Source organism: Eucyclogobius newberryi, unplaced genomic scaffold, assembly GCF_026437365.1.
Source record: "Eucyclogobius newberryi isolate DKJ021-1_F unplaced genomic scaffold, fEucNew1.0.hap1 SCAF_41, whole genome shotgun sequence".
NCBI lineage: Eukaryota > Metazoa > Chordata > Actinopteri > Gobiiformes > Gobiidae > Eucyclogobius > Eucyclogobius newberryi.
In genome coordinates this window covers 336,217-348,769 of record NW_027316068.1, presented here as the reverse complement: position 1 = coordinate 348,769, position 12,553 = coordinate 336,217, and the positions used below count along the sequence as shown (strand labels likewise).

Below are 12,553 nucleotides of genomic sequence, written 5' to 3'. Positions count from 1 at the left end.
AACATTTACCACACTGTAATTTGAAATGTTAACCCGCTTTGTCAGTAGCAGGTCCAGAGTGTGCCCTTTGCCCTTGGTGGGGCCACTCAGGTGCGGAGTAAGACCAAAGCTTCTGAGGACAGCGCCAAGCTCTTTAGAAGAAGACGAGGTTGAGCGGGGCGTGAAGGAAGGAAGGAACAGTCACTCACGTACGGGAAACTCCTACCAAGCAGTGGCCAGCCTATAGCACACTGGGATTCTGTGGTAATTGAACCAAGTTTAGCAGTTCCTTTCATCAGTTAATAACACAAGCAGGCTTTCCTATTTACCAATGTAGATAACAGGGGTTACAACAGTGACTCTGGTGGGTCTCGAACTCACAGCCTTTGAATGCCTTTGCAACTTTTGTCTGATTCCCCTTTTTCACAAAAGAAAACAGTCATCCGAAAACAGTCTACATCAATCATTCCTTACCATCAAACTGAGAAACAAGGAGTGAAAAGAGTGCATTTACTCTGTTTATTCAGGGATACTGTTCAATCTATAATTGCAAAATAGCTCTTTCGGGTGATATGTTTTTCTGTACATGTAAACAACTGATTTGCTTGAAAGGCTATCATGAAAGCACTGCTGGGATTTACTAGACAGGCACTTTGACCAACTAAGCCACAGCGCCTCTAAAATGTTACTCCAACCTGTTTCAGGTAGATATTCAGCAAACAATGTTACCTCGTGGATTTTGCCTGCGATAGCTCTTCCAAAATAGCTTGTCGTCCCTGGGTGGGCTCAAACCACCAACCTCCCGGTTAACAGCCGAGCGCGCTGGCCAATTGCGCCACAGAGACATCCAGCCCAGTCAAAAAATATTTGCGACTCGACAAGCCGCAACATCTTTTTTTTTTAAAGCGAGCCAGCAACATTCGAAAGTTCAGCCCCTGTCCAATCAACTGTGTTTAATGGAGAGCGAGGGCATCAATCTTTCTACCTTTGAGCTAAATCCCCTGTACCAATGTAGCTATAAAAAAAAACTGGAAGTCTTTCAATCAATCGACTCTCGCCAATTTATTGCGCACTCAATATACTGCAGTTAATCTGGATATTGAGGAAAAATTGCAAGATAATGTTATTTGACATAATGCCTATGTATTTGCTTACTTTTTCAAGCACACTTGGCAATAAACCTCGTTCAGCAGTGCTTTTTATCAGATAGTAAAGCGCGCAGACGTTCCATTGTAAAAAACAAAAATGTTCCCTCAATATTAGCGACTCTAGTGGGACTCAACCCACAACCTTTGAAAGCCCTTGCAACTAATGCCTAGAAGTCCAACGCGCTATCCATTGCGCCACAGAGCCCATACATCCTTCCGTGATGCTCATTTCCACAAACGCAAAACACGGTTTTCATCCAAAATGGGTCTACGTCAGTCATTCCTTGCCAACAAACTGAGAATCAAAAAGTGAAAAGAGTGCAGTTAATCTGTGTGTGCAGGAATACTTTTCCATCTCTTATTCCAATTTGTAACAGCAGCGCATTTTCTGTCATTGTAAACAATTTGCACGCCTGAATGGACAACTGTAACCCTCTCCATAGCCCGGTATACATTATATCTCAACAGGAACATCCATCTCCGTGACAATAAAACAGCAGAACCTTGGCCCATCTTCAAAGGACTCTTGGCCGCACACCTCCGACACCTCCACATGGCAGCAGAGCACCGGTTCATCACCCACCTCGTCCCCCACAACACCCTGATCCACCTTATACCCTCTGGAAACCTGGACATCATCTTCTGACCCCGGCATCACCCCCCCCCAACCACGGCATCAACCCCCATCACTGAAGAAAGTTTGGAGAATGATGGTGTGTTTGATTTTCTGTAATTTTTTGTCTCTTCTCCCCCTGCCCTTGTGTATCCCATTCCCTTGCACTTGTGTGTGATGTTTGTCTGTACAATTATGTAAATATATGTAAATACTTGTAAGATGTTTTTGATAATAAAAGATAAAAAAAAAAATTAAAATAATGGACAACTGAGTAGTAGTAGTAGGTTTGAAATGGGCCGGTAATTATTTAGCACTGTGGCATCAAGACTGCTCTTCTTTAAGAGAGGCTTAATGACCGCAGTTTTAAGGCTCTTGGGAATATTCCAGATCCAAGCAACATGTTGACTTTTTGAGTGATTGGAGCCAACAGACTGCTCACCGTAGACTTTAAAAATCTAGTAGGCAATGCATAAAGGCAGCATGTAGTGGAACTCAGACTTGTGGCGATCTCTTGGACAGTTTTGTCAGCCAAAAATGCAAAATGGGTTAACTCCAGTTGTCTAGCTGGCTGCGTGCTTGTTATCTGCAAATAATGGTATTTTTAATGTTCTGAACTGAGTCTTGCAAAGAAGACTGGAAACTCATTGCACCTGGAGAAATACAGAAACCATCAGACAAAGTAACATTTACCACACTGTAATTTGAAATGTTAACCCGCTTTGTCATTAGCAGGTCCAGAGTGTGCCCTTTGCCCTTGGTGGGGCCACTCAGGTGCTGAGTAAGACCAAAGCTTCTGAGGACAGCGCCAAGCTCTTTAGAAGAAGACGAGGTTGAGCGGGGCGTGAAGGAAGGAAGGAACAGTCACTCACGTACGGGAAACTCCTACCAAGCAGTGGCCAGCCTATAGCACACTGGGATTCTGTGGTAATTGAACCAAGTTTAGCAGTTCCTTTCATCAGTTAATAACACAAGCAGGCTTTCCTATTTACCAATGTAGATAACAGGGGTTACAACAGTGACTCTGGTGGGTCTCGAACTCACAGCCTTTGAATGCCTTTGCAACTTTTGTCTGATTCCCCTTTTTCACAAAAGCAAAACAGTCATCCGAAAACGGTCTACATCAATCATTCCTTACCATCAAACTGAGAAACAAGGAGTGAAAAGAGTGCATTTACTCTGTTTATTCAGGGATACTGTTCAATCTATAATTGCAAAATAGCTCTTTCAGGTGATATGTTTTTCTGTACATGTAAACAACTGATTTGCTTGAAAGGCTATCATGAAGGCACTGCTGGGATTTACTAGACAGGCACTTTGACCAACTAAGCCACAGCGCCTCTAAAATGTTACTCCAACCTGTTTCAGGTAGATATTCAGCAAACAATGTTACCTCGTGGATTTTGCCTGCGATAGCTCTTCCAAAATAGCTTGTCGTCCCTGGGTGGGCTCGAACCACCAACCTCCCGGTTAACAGCCGAGCGCGCTGGCCAATTGCGCCACAGAGACATCCAGCCCAGTCGAAAAAATATTTGCGACTTGACAAGCCGCAACATCTTTTTTTTTTTAAAGCGAGCCAGCAACATTCGAAAGTTCAGCCCCTGTCCAATCAACTGTGTTTAATGGAGAGCGAGGGCATCAATCTTTCTACCTTTGAGCTAAATCCCCTGTACCAATGTAGCTATAAAAAAAACTGGAAGTCTTTCAATCAATCGACTCTCGCCAATTTATTGCGCACTCAATATACTGCAGTTAATCTGGATATTGAGGAAAAATTGCAAGATAATGTTATTTGACATAATGCCGATGTATTTGCTTACTTTTTCAAGCACACTTGGCAATAAACCTCGTTCAGCAGTGCTTTTTATCAGATAGTAAAGCGCGCAGACGTTCCATTGTAAAAAACAAAAATGTTCCCTCACCATTAGCAACTCTAGTGGGACTCAACCCACAACCTTTGAAAGCCCTTGCAACTAATGCCTAGAAGTCCAATGCGCTATCCATTGCGCCACAGAGCCCATACATCCTTGCGTGATGCTCATTTCCACAAACGCAAAACACGGTTTTCATCCAAAATGGGTCTACGTCAGTCATTCCTTGCCAACAAACTGAGAATCAAAAAGTGAAAAGAGTGCAGTTAATCTGTGTGTGCAGGGATACTTTTCCATCTCTTATTCCAATTTGTAACAGCAGCGCATTTTCTGTCATTGTAAATAATTTGCACGCCTGAATGGACAACTGTAACCCTCTCCATAGCCCGGTATACATTATATCTCAACAGGAACATCCATCTCCGTGACAATAAAACAGCAGAACCTTGGCCCATCTTCAAAGGACTCTTGGCCGCACACCTCCGACACCTCCACATGGCAGCAGAGCACCGGTTCATCACCCACCTCGTCCCCCACAACACCCTGATCCACCTTATACCCTCTGGAAACCTGGACATCATCTTCTGACCCCGGCATCACCCCCCCATCCACGGCATCACCCCCCATCACTGAAGAAAGTTTGAAGAATGATTGTGTGTTTGATTTTCTGTAATTTTTTGTCTCTTCTCCCCCTGCCCTTGTGTATCCCATTCCCTTGCACTTGTGTGTGATGTTTGTCTGTACAATTATGTAAATATATGTAAATACTTGTAAGATGTTTTTGATAATAAAAGATAAAAAAAAATAAAATAATGGACAACTGAGTAGTAGTAGTAGGTTTGAGATGGGCCGGTAATTATTTAGCACTGTGGCATCAAGACTGCTCTTCTTTAAGAGAGGCTTAATGACCGCAGTTTTAAGGCTCTTGGGAATATTCCAGATCCAAGCGACATGTTGACTTTTTGAGTGATTGGAGCCAACAGACTGCTCACCGTAGACTTTAAAAATCTAGTAGGCAATGCATAAAGGCAGCATGTAGTGGAACTCAGACTTGTGGCGATCTCTTGGACAGTTTTGTCAGCCAAAAATACAAAATGGGTTAACTCCAGTTGTCTAGCTGGCTGCGTGCTTGTTATCTGCAAATAATGGTATTTTTTATGTTCTGAACTGAGTCTTGCAAAGAAGACTGCAAACTCATTGCACCTGGAGAAATACAGAAACCATCAGACAAAGTAACATTTACCACACTGTAATTTGAAATGTTAACCCGCTTTGTCATTAGCAGGTCCAGAGTGTGCCCTTTGCCCTTGGTGGGGCCACTCAGGTGATGAGTAAGACCAAAGCTTCTGAGGACAGCGCCAAGCTCTTTAGAAGAAGACGAGGTTGAGCGGGGCGTGAAGGAAGGAAGGAACAGTCACTCACGTACGGGAAACTCCTACCAAGCAGTGGCCAGCCTATAGCACACTGGGATTCTGTGGTAATTGAACCAAGTTTAGCAGTTCCTTTCATCAGTTAATAACACAAGCAGGCTTTCCTATTTACCAATGTAGATAACAGGGGTTACAACAGTGACTCTGGTGGGTCTCGAACTCACAGCCTTTGAATGCCTTTGCAACTTTTGTCTGATTCCCCTTTTTCACAAAAGAAAACAGTCATCCGAAAACGGTCTACATCAATCATTCCTTACCATCAAACTGAGAAACAAGGAGTGAAAAGAGTGCATTTACTCTGTTTATTCAGGGATACTGTTCAATCTATAATTGCAAAATAGCTCTTTCAGGTGATATGTTTTTCTGTACATGTAAACAACTGATTTGCTTGAAAGGCTATCATGAAGGCACTGCTGGGATTTACTAGACAGGCACTTTGAACAACTAAGCCACAGCGCCTCTAAAATGTTACTCCAACCTGTTTCAGGTAGATATTCAGCAAACAACGTTACCTCGTGGATTTTGCCTGCGATAGCTCTTCCAAAATACCTTGTCGCCCCTGGGTGGGCTCGAACCACCAACCTCCCGGGTAACAGCCGAGCGCGCTGGCCAATTGCGCCACAGAGACATCCAGCCCTGCAATAAAATATTTGCGACTCGACAAGCCGCAACATCTTTTTTTTTTGAAAGCGAGCCAGCAACATTCGAAAGTTCAGCCCCTGTCCAATCAACTGTGTTTAATGGAGAGCGAGGGCATCAATCTTTCTACCTTTGAGCTAAATCCCCTGTACCAATGTAGCTATAAAAAAAACTGGAAGTCTTTCAATCAATCGACTCTCGCCAATTTATTGCGCACTCAATATACTGCAGTTAATCTGGATATTGAGGAAAAATTGCAAGATAATGTTATTTGACATCATGCCGATGTATTTGCTTACTTTTTCAAGCACACTTGGCAATAAACCTCGTTCAGCAGTGCCTTTTATCAGATAGTAAAGCGCGCAGACGTTCCATTGTAAAAAACATAAATGTTCTCTCGCCATTAGCGACTCTAGTGGGAATCCAACCCACAACCTTTGAAAGCCCTTGCAACTAATGCCTACAAGTACAATGCGCTATCCATTGCGCCACAGAGCCCATACATCCTTGCGTGATGCTCATTTCCACAAACGCAAAACACGGTTTTCATCCAAAATGGGTCTACGTCAGTCATTCCTTGCCAACAAACTGAGAATCAAAAAGTGAAAAGAGTGCAGTTAATCTGTGTGTGCAGGGATACTTTTCCATCTCTTATTCCAATTTGTAACAGCAGCGCATTTTCTGTCATTGTAAATAATTTGCACGCCTGAATGGACAACTGTAACCCTCTCCATAGCCCGGTATACATTATATCTCAACAGGAACATCCATCTCCGTGACAATAAAACAGCAGAACCTTGGCCCATCTTCAAAGGACTCTTGGCCGCACACCTCCGACACCTCCACATGGCAGCAGAGCACCGGTTCATCACCCACCTCGTCCCCCACAACACCCTGATCCACCTTATACCCTCTGGAAACCTGGACATCATCTTCTGACCCCGGCATCACCCCCCCATCCACGGCATCACCCCCCATCACTGAAGAAAGTTTGAAGAATGATTGTGTGTTTGATTTTCTGAAATTTTTTGTCTCTTCTCCCCCTGCCCTTGTGTATCCCATTCCCTTGCACTTGTGTGTGATGTTTGTCTGTACAATTATGTAAATATATGTAAATACTTGTAAGATGTTTTTGATAATAAAAGATAAAAAAAATAAAATAATGGACAACTGAGTAGTAGTAGTAGGTTTGAGATGGGCCGGTAATTATTTAACACTGTGGCATCAAGACTGCTCTTCTTTAAGAGAGGCTTAATGACCACAGTTTTAAGGCTCTTGGGAATATTCCAGATCCAAGCAACATGTTGACTTTTTGAGTGATTGGAGCCCACAGACTGCTCACCGTAGACTTTAAAAATCTAGTAGGCAATGCATAAAGGCAGCATGTAGTGGAACTCAGACTTGTGGTGATCTCTTGGACAGTTTTGTCAGCCAAAAATGCAAAATGGGTTAACTCCAGTTGTCTAGCTGGCTGCGTGCTTGTTATCTGCAAATAATGGTATTTTTAATGTTCTGAACTGAGTCTTGCAAAGAAGACTGCAAACTCATTGCACCTGGAGAAATACAGAAACCATCAGACAAAGTAACATTTACCACACTGTAATTTGAAATGTTAACCCGCTTTGTCATTAGCAGGTCCAGAGTGTGCCCTTTGCCCTTGGTGGGGCCACTCAGGTGCGGAGTAAGACCAAAGCTTCTGAGGACAGCGCCAAGCTCTTTAGAAGAAGACGAGGTTGAGCGGGGCGTGAAGGAAGGAAGGAACAGTCACTCACGTACGGGAAACTCCTACCAAGCAGTGGCCAGCCTATAGCACACTGGGATTCTGTGGTAATTGAACCAAGTTTAGCAGTTCCTTTCATCAGTTAATAACACAAGCAGGCTTTCCTATTTACCAATGTAGATAACAGGGGTTACAACAGTGACTCTGGTGGGTCTCGAACTCACAGCCTTTGAATGCCTTTGCAACTTTTGTCTGATTCCCCTTTTTCACAAAAGAAAACAGTCATCCGAAAACGGTCTACATCAATCATTCCTTACCATCAAACTGAGAAACAAGGAGTGAAAAGAGTGCATTTACTCTGTTTATTCAGGGATACTGTTCAATCTATAATTGCAAAATAGCTCTTTCAGGTGATATGTTTTTCTGTACATGTAAACAACTGATTTGCTTGAAAGGCTATCATGAAGGCACTGCTGGGATTTACTAGACAGGCACTTTGAACAACTAAGCCACAGCGCCTCTAAAATGTTACTCCAACCTGTTTCAGGTAGATATTCAGCAAACAACGTTACCTCGTGGATTTTGCCTGCGATAGCTCTTCCAAAATACCTTGTCGCCCCTGGGTGGGCTCGAACCACCAACCTCCCGGGTAACAGCCGAGCGCGCTGGCCAATTGCGCCACAGAGACATCCAGCCCTGCAATAAAATATTTGCGACTCGACAAGCCGCAACATCTTTTTGTTTTGAAAGCGAGCCAGCAACATTCGAAAGTTCAGCCCCTGTCCAATCAACTGTGTTTAATGGAGAGCGAGGGCATCAATCTTTCTACCGTTGAGCTAAATCCCCTGTACCAATGTAGCTATAAAAAAAACTGGAAGTCTTTCAATCAATCGACTCTCGCCAATTTATTGCGCACTCAATATACTGCAGTTAATCTGGATATTGAGGAAAAATTGCAAGATAATGTTATTTGACATCATGCCGATGTATTTGCTTACTTTTTCAAGCACACTTGGCAATAAACCTCGTTCAGCAGTGCCTTTTATCAGATAGTAAAGCGCGCAGACGTTCCATTGTAAAAAACAAAAATGTTCTCTCGCCATTAGCGACTCTAGTGGGAATCCAACCCACAACCTTTGAAAGCCCTTGCAACTAATGCCTACAAGTACAATGCGCTATCCATTGCGCCACAGAGCCCATACATCCTTGCGTGATGCTCATTTCCACAAACGCAAAACACGGTTTTCATCCAAAATGGGTCTACGTCAGTCATTCCTTGCCAACAAACTGAGAATCAAAAAGTGAAAAGAGTGCAGTTAATCTGTGTGTGCAGGGATACTTTTCCATCTCTTATTCCAATTTGTAACAGCAGCGCATTTTCTGTCATTGTAAATAATTTGCACGCCTGAATGGACAACTGTAACCCTCTCCATAGCCCGGTATACATTATATCTCAACAGGAACATCCATCTCCGTGACAATAAAACAGCAGAACCTTGGCCCATCTTCAAAGGACTCTTGGCCGCACACCTCCGACACCTCCACATGGCAGCAGAGCACCGGTTCATCACCCACCTCGTCCCCCACAACACCCTGATCCACCTTATACCCTCTGGAAACCTGGACATCATCTTCTGACCCCGGCATCACCCCCCCATCCACGGCATCACCCCCCATCACTGAAGAAAGTTTGAAGAATGATTGTGTGTTTGATTTTCTGAAATTTTTTGTCTCTTCTCCCCCTGCCCTTGTGTATCCCATTCCCTTGCACTTGTGTGTGATGTTTGTCTGTACAATTATGTAAATATATGTAAATACTTGTAAGATGTTTTTGATGATAAAAGATAAAAAAAATAAAATAATGGACAACTGAGTAGTAGTAGTAGGTTTGAGATGGGCCGGTAATTATTTAACACTGTGGCATCAAGACTGCTCTTCTTTAAGAGAGGCTTAATGACCACAGTTTTAAGGCTCTTGGGAATATTCCAGATCCAAGCAACATGTTGACTTTTTGAGTGATTGGAGCCCACAGACTGCTCACCGTAGACTTTAAAAATCTAGTAGGCAATGCATAAAGGCAGCATGTAGTGGAACTCAGACTTGTGGTGATCTCTTGGACAGTTTTGTCAGCCAAAAATGCAAAATGGGTTAACTCCAGTTGTCTAGCTGGCTGCGTGCTTGTTATCTGCAAATAATGGTATTTTTAATGTTCTGAACTGAGTCTTGCAAAGAAGACTGCAAACTCATTGCACCTGGAGAAATACAGAAACCATCAGACAAAGTAACATTTACCACACTGTAATTTGAAATGTTAACCCTTTAGGCGCCAGAGATTATGGATGAAATAAATGTATAAATAAAAAAACTTCCTGAGATACAGAGAACTGAAGCCGGGGCACAGCTCTGGGTCGGCAGTGCCCCTGGAGGCCCGTAGAAGCTCTACACTCCAGTTGATTCTTGGATAAAAGGGCACCCAGCCGGTCTCGAACTCGCGTGAGGCGGAGCAGGGATCATCCACCCCGCACACGGCCAGACTTTGCCCGGCCAGGGAGCACCTTCTGCGGGTCGGAGGCTCCGGGTCGGAGCCCCTGGAGCCTGGAGTCCTCACCGGGCCCCGAACTCGGCTGCCGGAGGCAGTGCAGTGCCTCATGGATAAAAGGGCACCCAGCCGGTCTCGAACTCGCGTGAGGCGGAGCAGGGATCATCCACCCCGCACACGGCCAGACTTTGCCCGGCCAGGGAGCACTTTCTGCGGGTCGGAGGCTCCGGGTCGGAGCCCCTGGAGCCTGGAGCCCTCACCGGGCCCCGAACTCGGCTGCCGGAGGCAGTGCAGTGCCTCATGGATAAAAGGGCACCCAGCCGGTCTCGAACTCGCGTGAGGCGGAGCAGGGATCATCCACCCCGCACACGGCCAGACTTTGCCCGGCCAGGGAGCACCTTCTGCGGGTCGGAGGCTCCGGGTCGGAGCCCCTGGAGCCTGGAGCCCTCACCGGGCCCCGAACTCGGCTGCCGGAGGCAGTGCAGTGCCTCATGGATAAAAGGGCACCCAGCCGGTCTCGAACTTGCGTGAGGCGGAGCAGGGATCATCCACCCCGCACACGGCCAGACTTTGACCGGGGAAGGGCCACTCTGGCTGGGCATGGCCCCCACTGAGCACCCCCTGGAACCCCTGGAGCCCCCGGAGCACCTCCAGAGCCACCCCCCACTCTCCCCAGATTCTGCCCGGGGAAGGACCACTCTGGCTGGGCATGGCCTCCGCCGAGCACCCCCTGGAACCCCTGGAGCACCTCCAGAGCCACCCCCCACTCTCCTCCAGACTCACCCCGGGGAAGGGCCACTCTGGCTGGGCATGGCCCCCACTGAGCACCCCCTGGAACCCCTGGAGCCCCCGGAGAACCTCCAGAGCCACTCCCCACTCTCCCCAGATTCTGCCCGGGGAAGGGCCACTCTGGCTGGGCATGGCCTCCGCTGATCACCCCCTGGAACCCCTGGAGCCCCCAGAGCACCTCCAGAGCCACCCCCCACTCTCCCCAGACTCTGCCCGGGGAAGGGACACTCTGGCCGGGCATGGCCTCCGCCGAACACCCCTGGAACCCCCAGAGCCCCTCCAGAGCTACCCCCCACTCTCCCCAGACTCACCCCGGGGAAGGGCCACTCTGGCTGGGCATGGCCTCCGCTGAGCACCCCCTGGAACCGCCGGAGGCCCTCTAGAGCCACCCCCCACTCCTCCAGACTCACCCCGGGGAAGGGCCACTCTGGCCGGGCATGGCCTCCGCTGAGCACCCCCTGGAACCCTCGGAGCCCATGGAGGACCTCCAGAGCCACCCCCCACTCCTCCAGACTCTGCCCGGGGAAGGGCCACTCTGGCTGGGCATGGCCTCCGCTGATCACCCCCTGGAACCCCTGGAGCCCCCGGAGCACCTCCAGAGCCACCCCCCACTCTCCCCAGACTCTGCCCGGGGAAGGGACACTCTGGCCGGGCATGGCCTCCGCCGAACACCCCCTGGAACCCCCAGAGCCCCTCCAAAGCCACCCCCCACTCTCCCCAGACTCACCCCGGGGAAGGGCCACTCTGGCTGGGCATGGCCTCCGCTGAGCACCCCCTGGAACCGCCGGAGGCCCTCTAGAGCCACCCCCCACTCCTCCAGACTCACCCCGGGGAAGGGCCACTCTGGCCGGGCATGGCCTCCGCTGAGCACCCCCTGGAACCCCCGGAGCCCACGGAGGACCTCCAGAACCACCCCCCACTCCTCCAGACTCTGCCCGGGGAAGGGCCACTCTGGCTGGGCATGGCCTCCGCTGATCACCCCCTGGAACCCCTGGAGCCCCCGGAGCACCTCCAGAGCCACCCCCCACTCTCCCCAGACTCTGCCCGGGGAAGGGACACTCTGGCCGGGCATGGCCTCCGCTGAGCACCCCCTGGAACCCCCGGAGCCCACGGAGGACCTCCAGAGCCACCCCCCACTCCTCCAGACTCTGCCCGGGGAAGGGCCACTCTGGCTGGGCATGGCCTCCGCTGATCACCCCCTGGAACCCCTGGAGCCCCCGGAGCACCTCCAGAGCCACCCCCCACTCTCCCCAGACTCTGCCCGGGGAAGGGACACTCTGGCCGGGCATGGCCTCCGCCGAACACCCCCTGGAACCCCCAGAGCCCCTCCAGAGCCACCCCCCACTCTCCCCAGACTCACCCCGGGGAAGGGCCACTCTGGCTGGGCATGGCCTCCGCTGAGCACCCCCTGGAACCGCCGGAGGCCCTCTAGAGCCACCCCCCACTCCTGCAGACTCACCCCGGGGAAGGGCCACTCTGGCCGGGCATGGCCTCCGCTGAGCACCCCCTGGAACCCCCGGAGCCCACGGAGGACCTCCAGAGCCACCCCCCACTCCTCCAGACTCTGCCCGGGGAAGGGCCACTCTGGCTGGGCATGGCCTCCGCTGATCACCCCCTGGAACCCCTGGAGCCCCCGGAGCACCTCCACAGCCACCCCCCACTCTCCCCAGACTCTGCCCGGGGAAGGGACACTCTGGCTGGGCATGGCCTCCGCCGAGCACCCCCTGGAGCCCACGGAGCACCTCCAGAGCCACCCGGCATTCCCCCAAACTCAGTCTGGGGACGGGCCACTCTTCCCCGGGTTGCAGGCTCTGGGACTCCGGGG

At 49.1% G+C, this 12,553-nt stretch overlaps 1 non-coding gene across 1 annotated transcript; it reads right to left on the bottom strand.

Moving 5' to 3' along the window:
- Positions 1-3,175: 3,175 nt before the first annotated feature.
- Positions 3,176-3,249, bottom strand: trnan-guu (transfer RNA asparagine (anticodon GUU)). The gene has a single exon. It is a non-coding gene; the product is annotated as a tRNA-Asn (tRNA).
- Between the last annotated feature and the right edge of the window lie 9,304 nt (positions 3,250-12,553).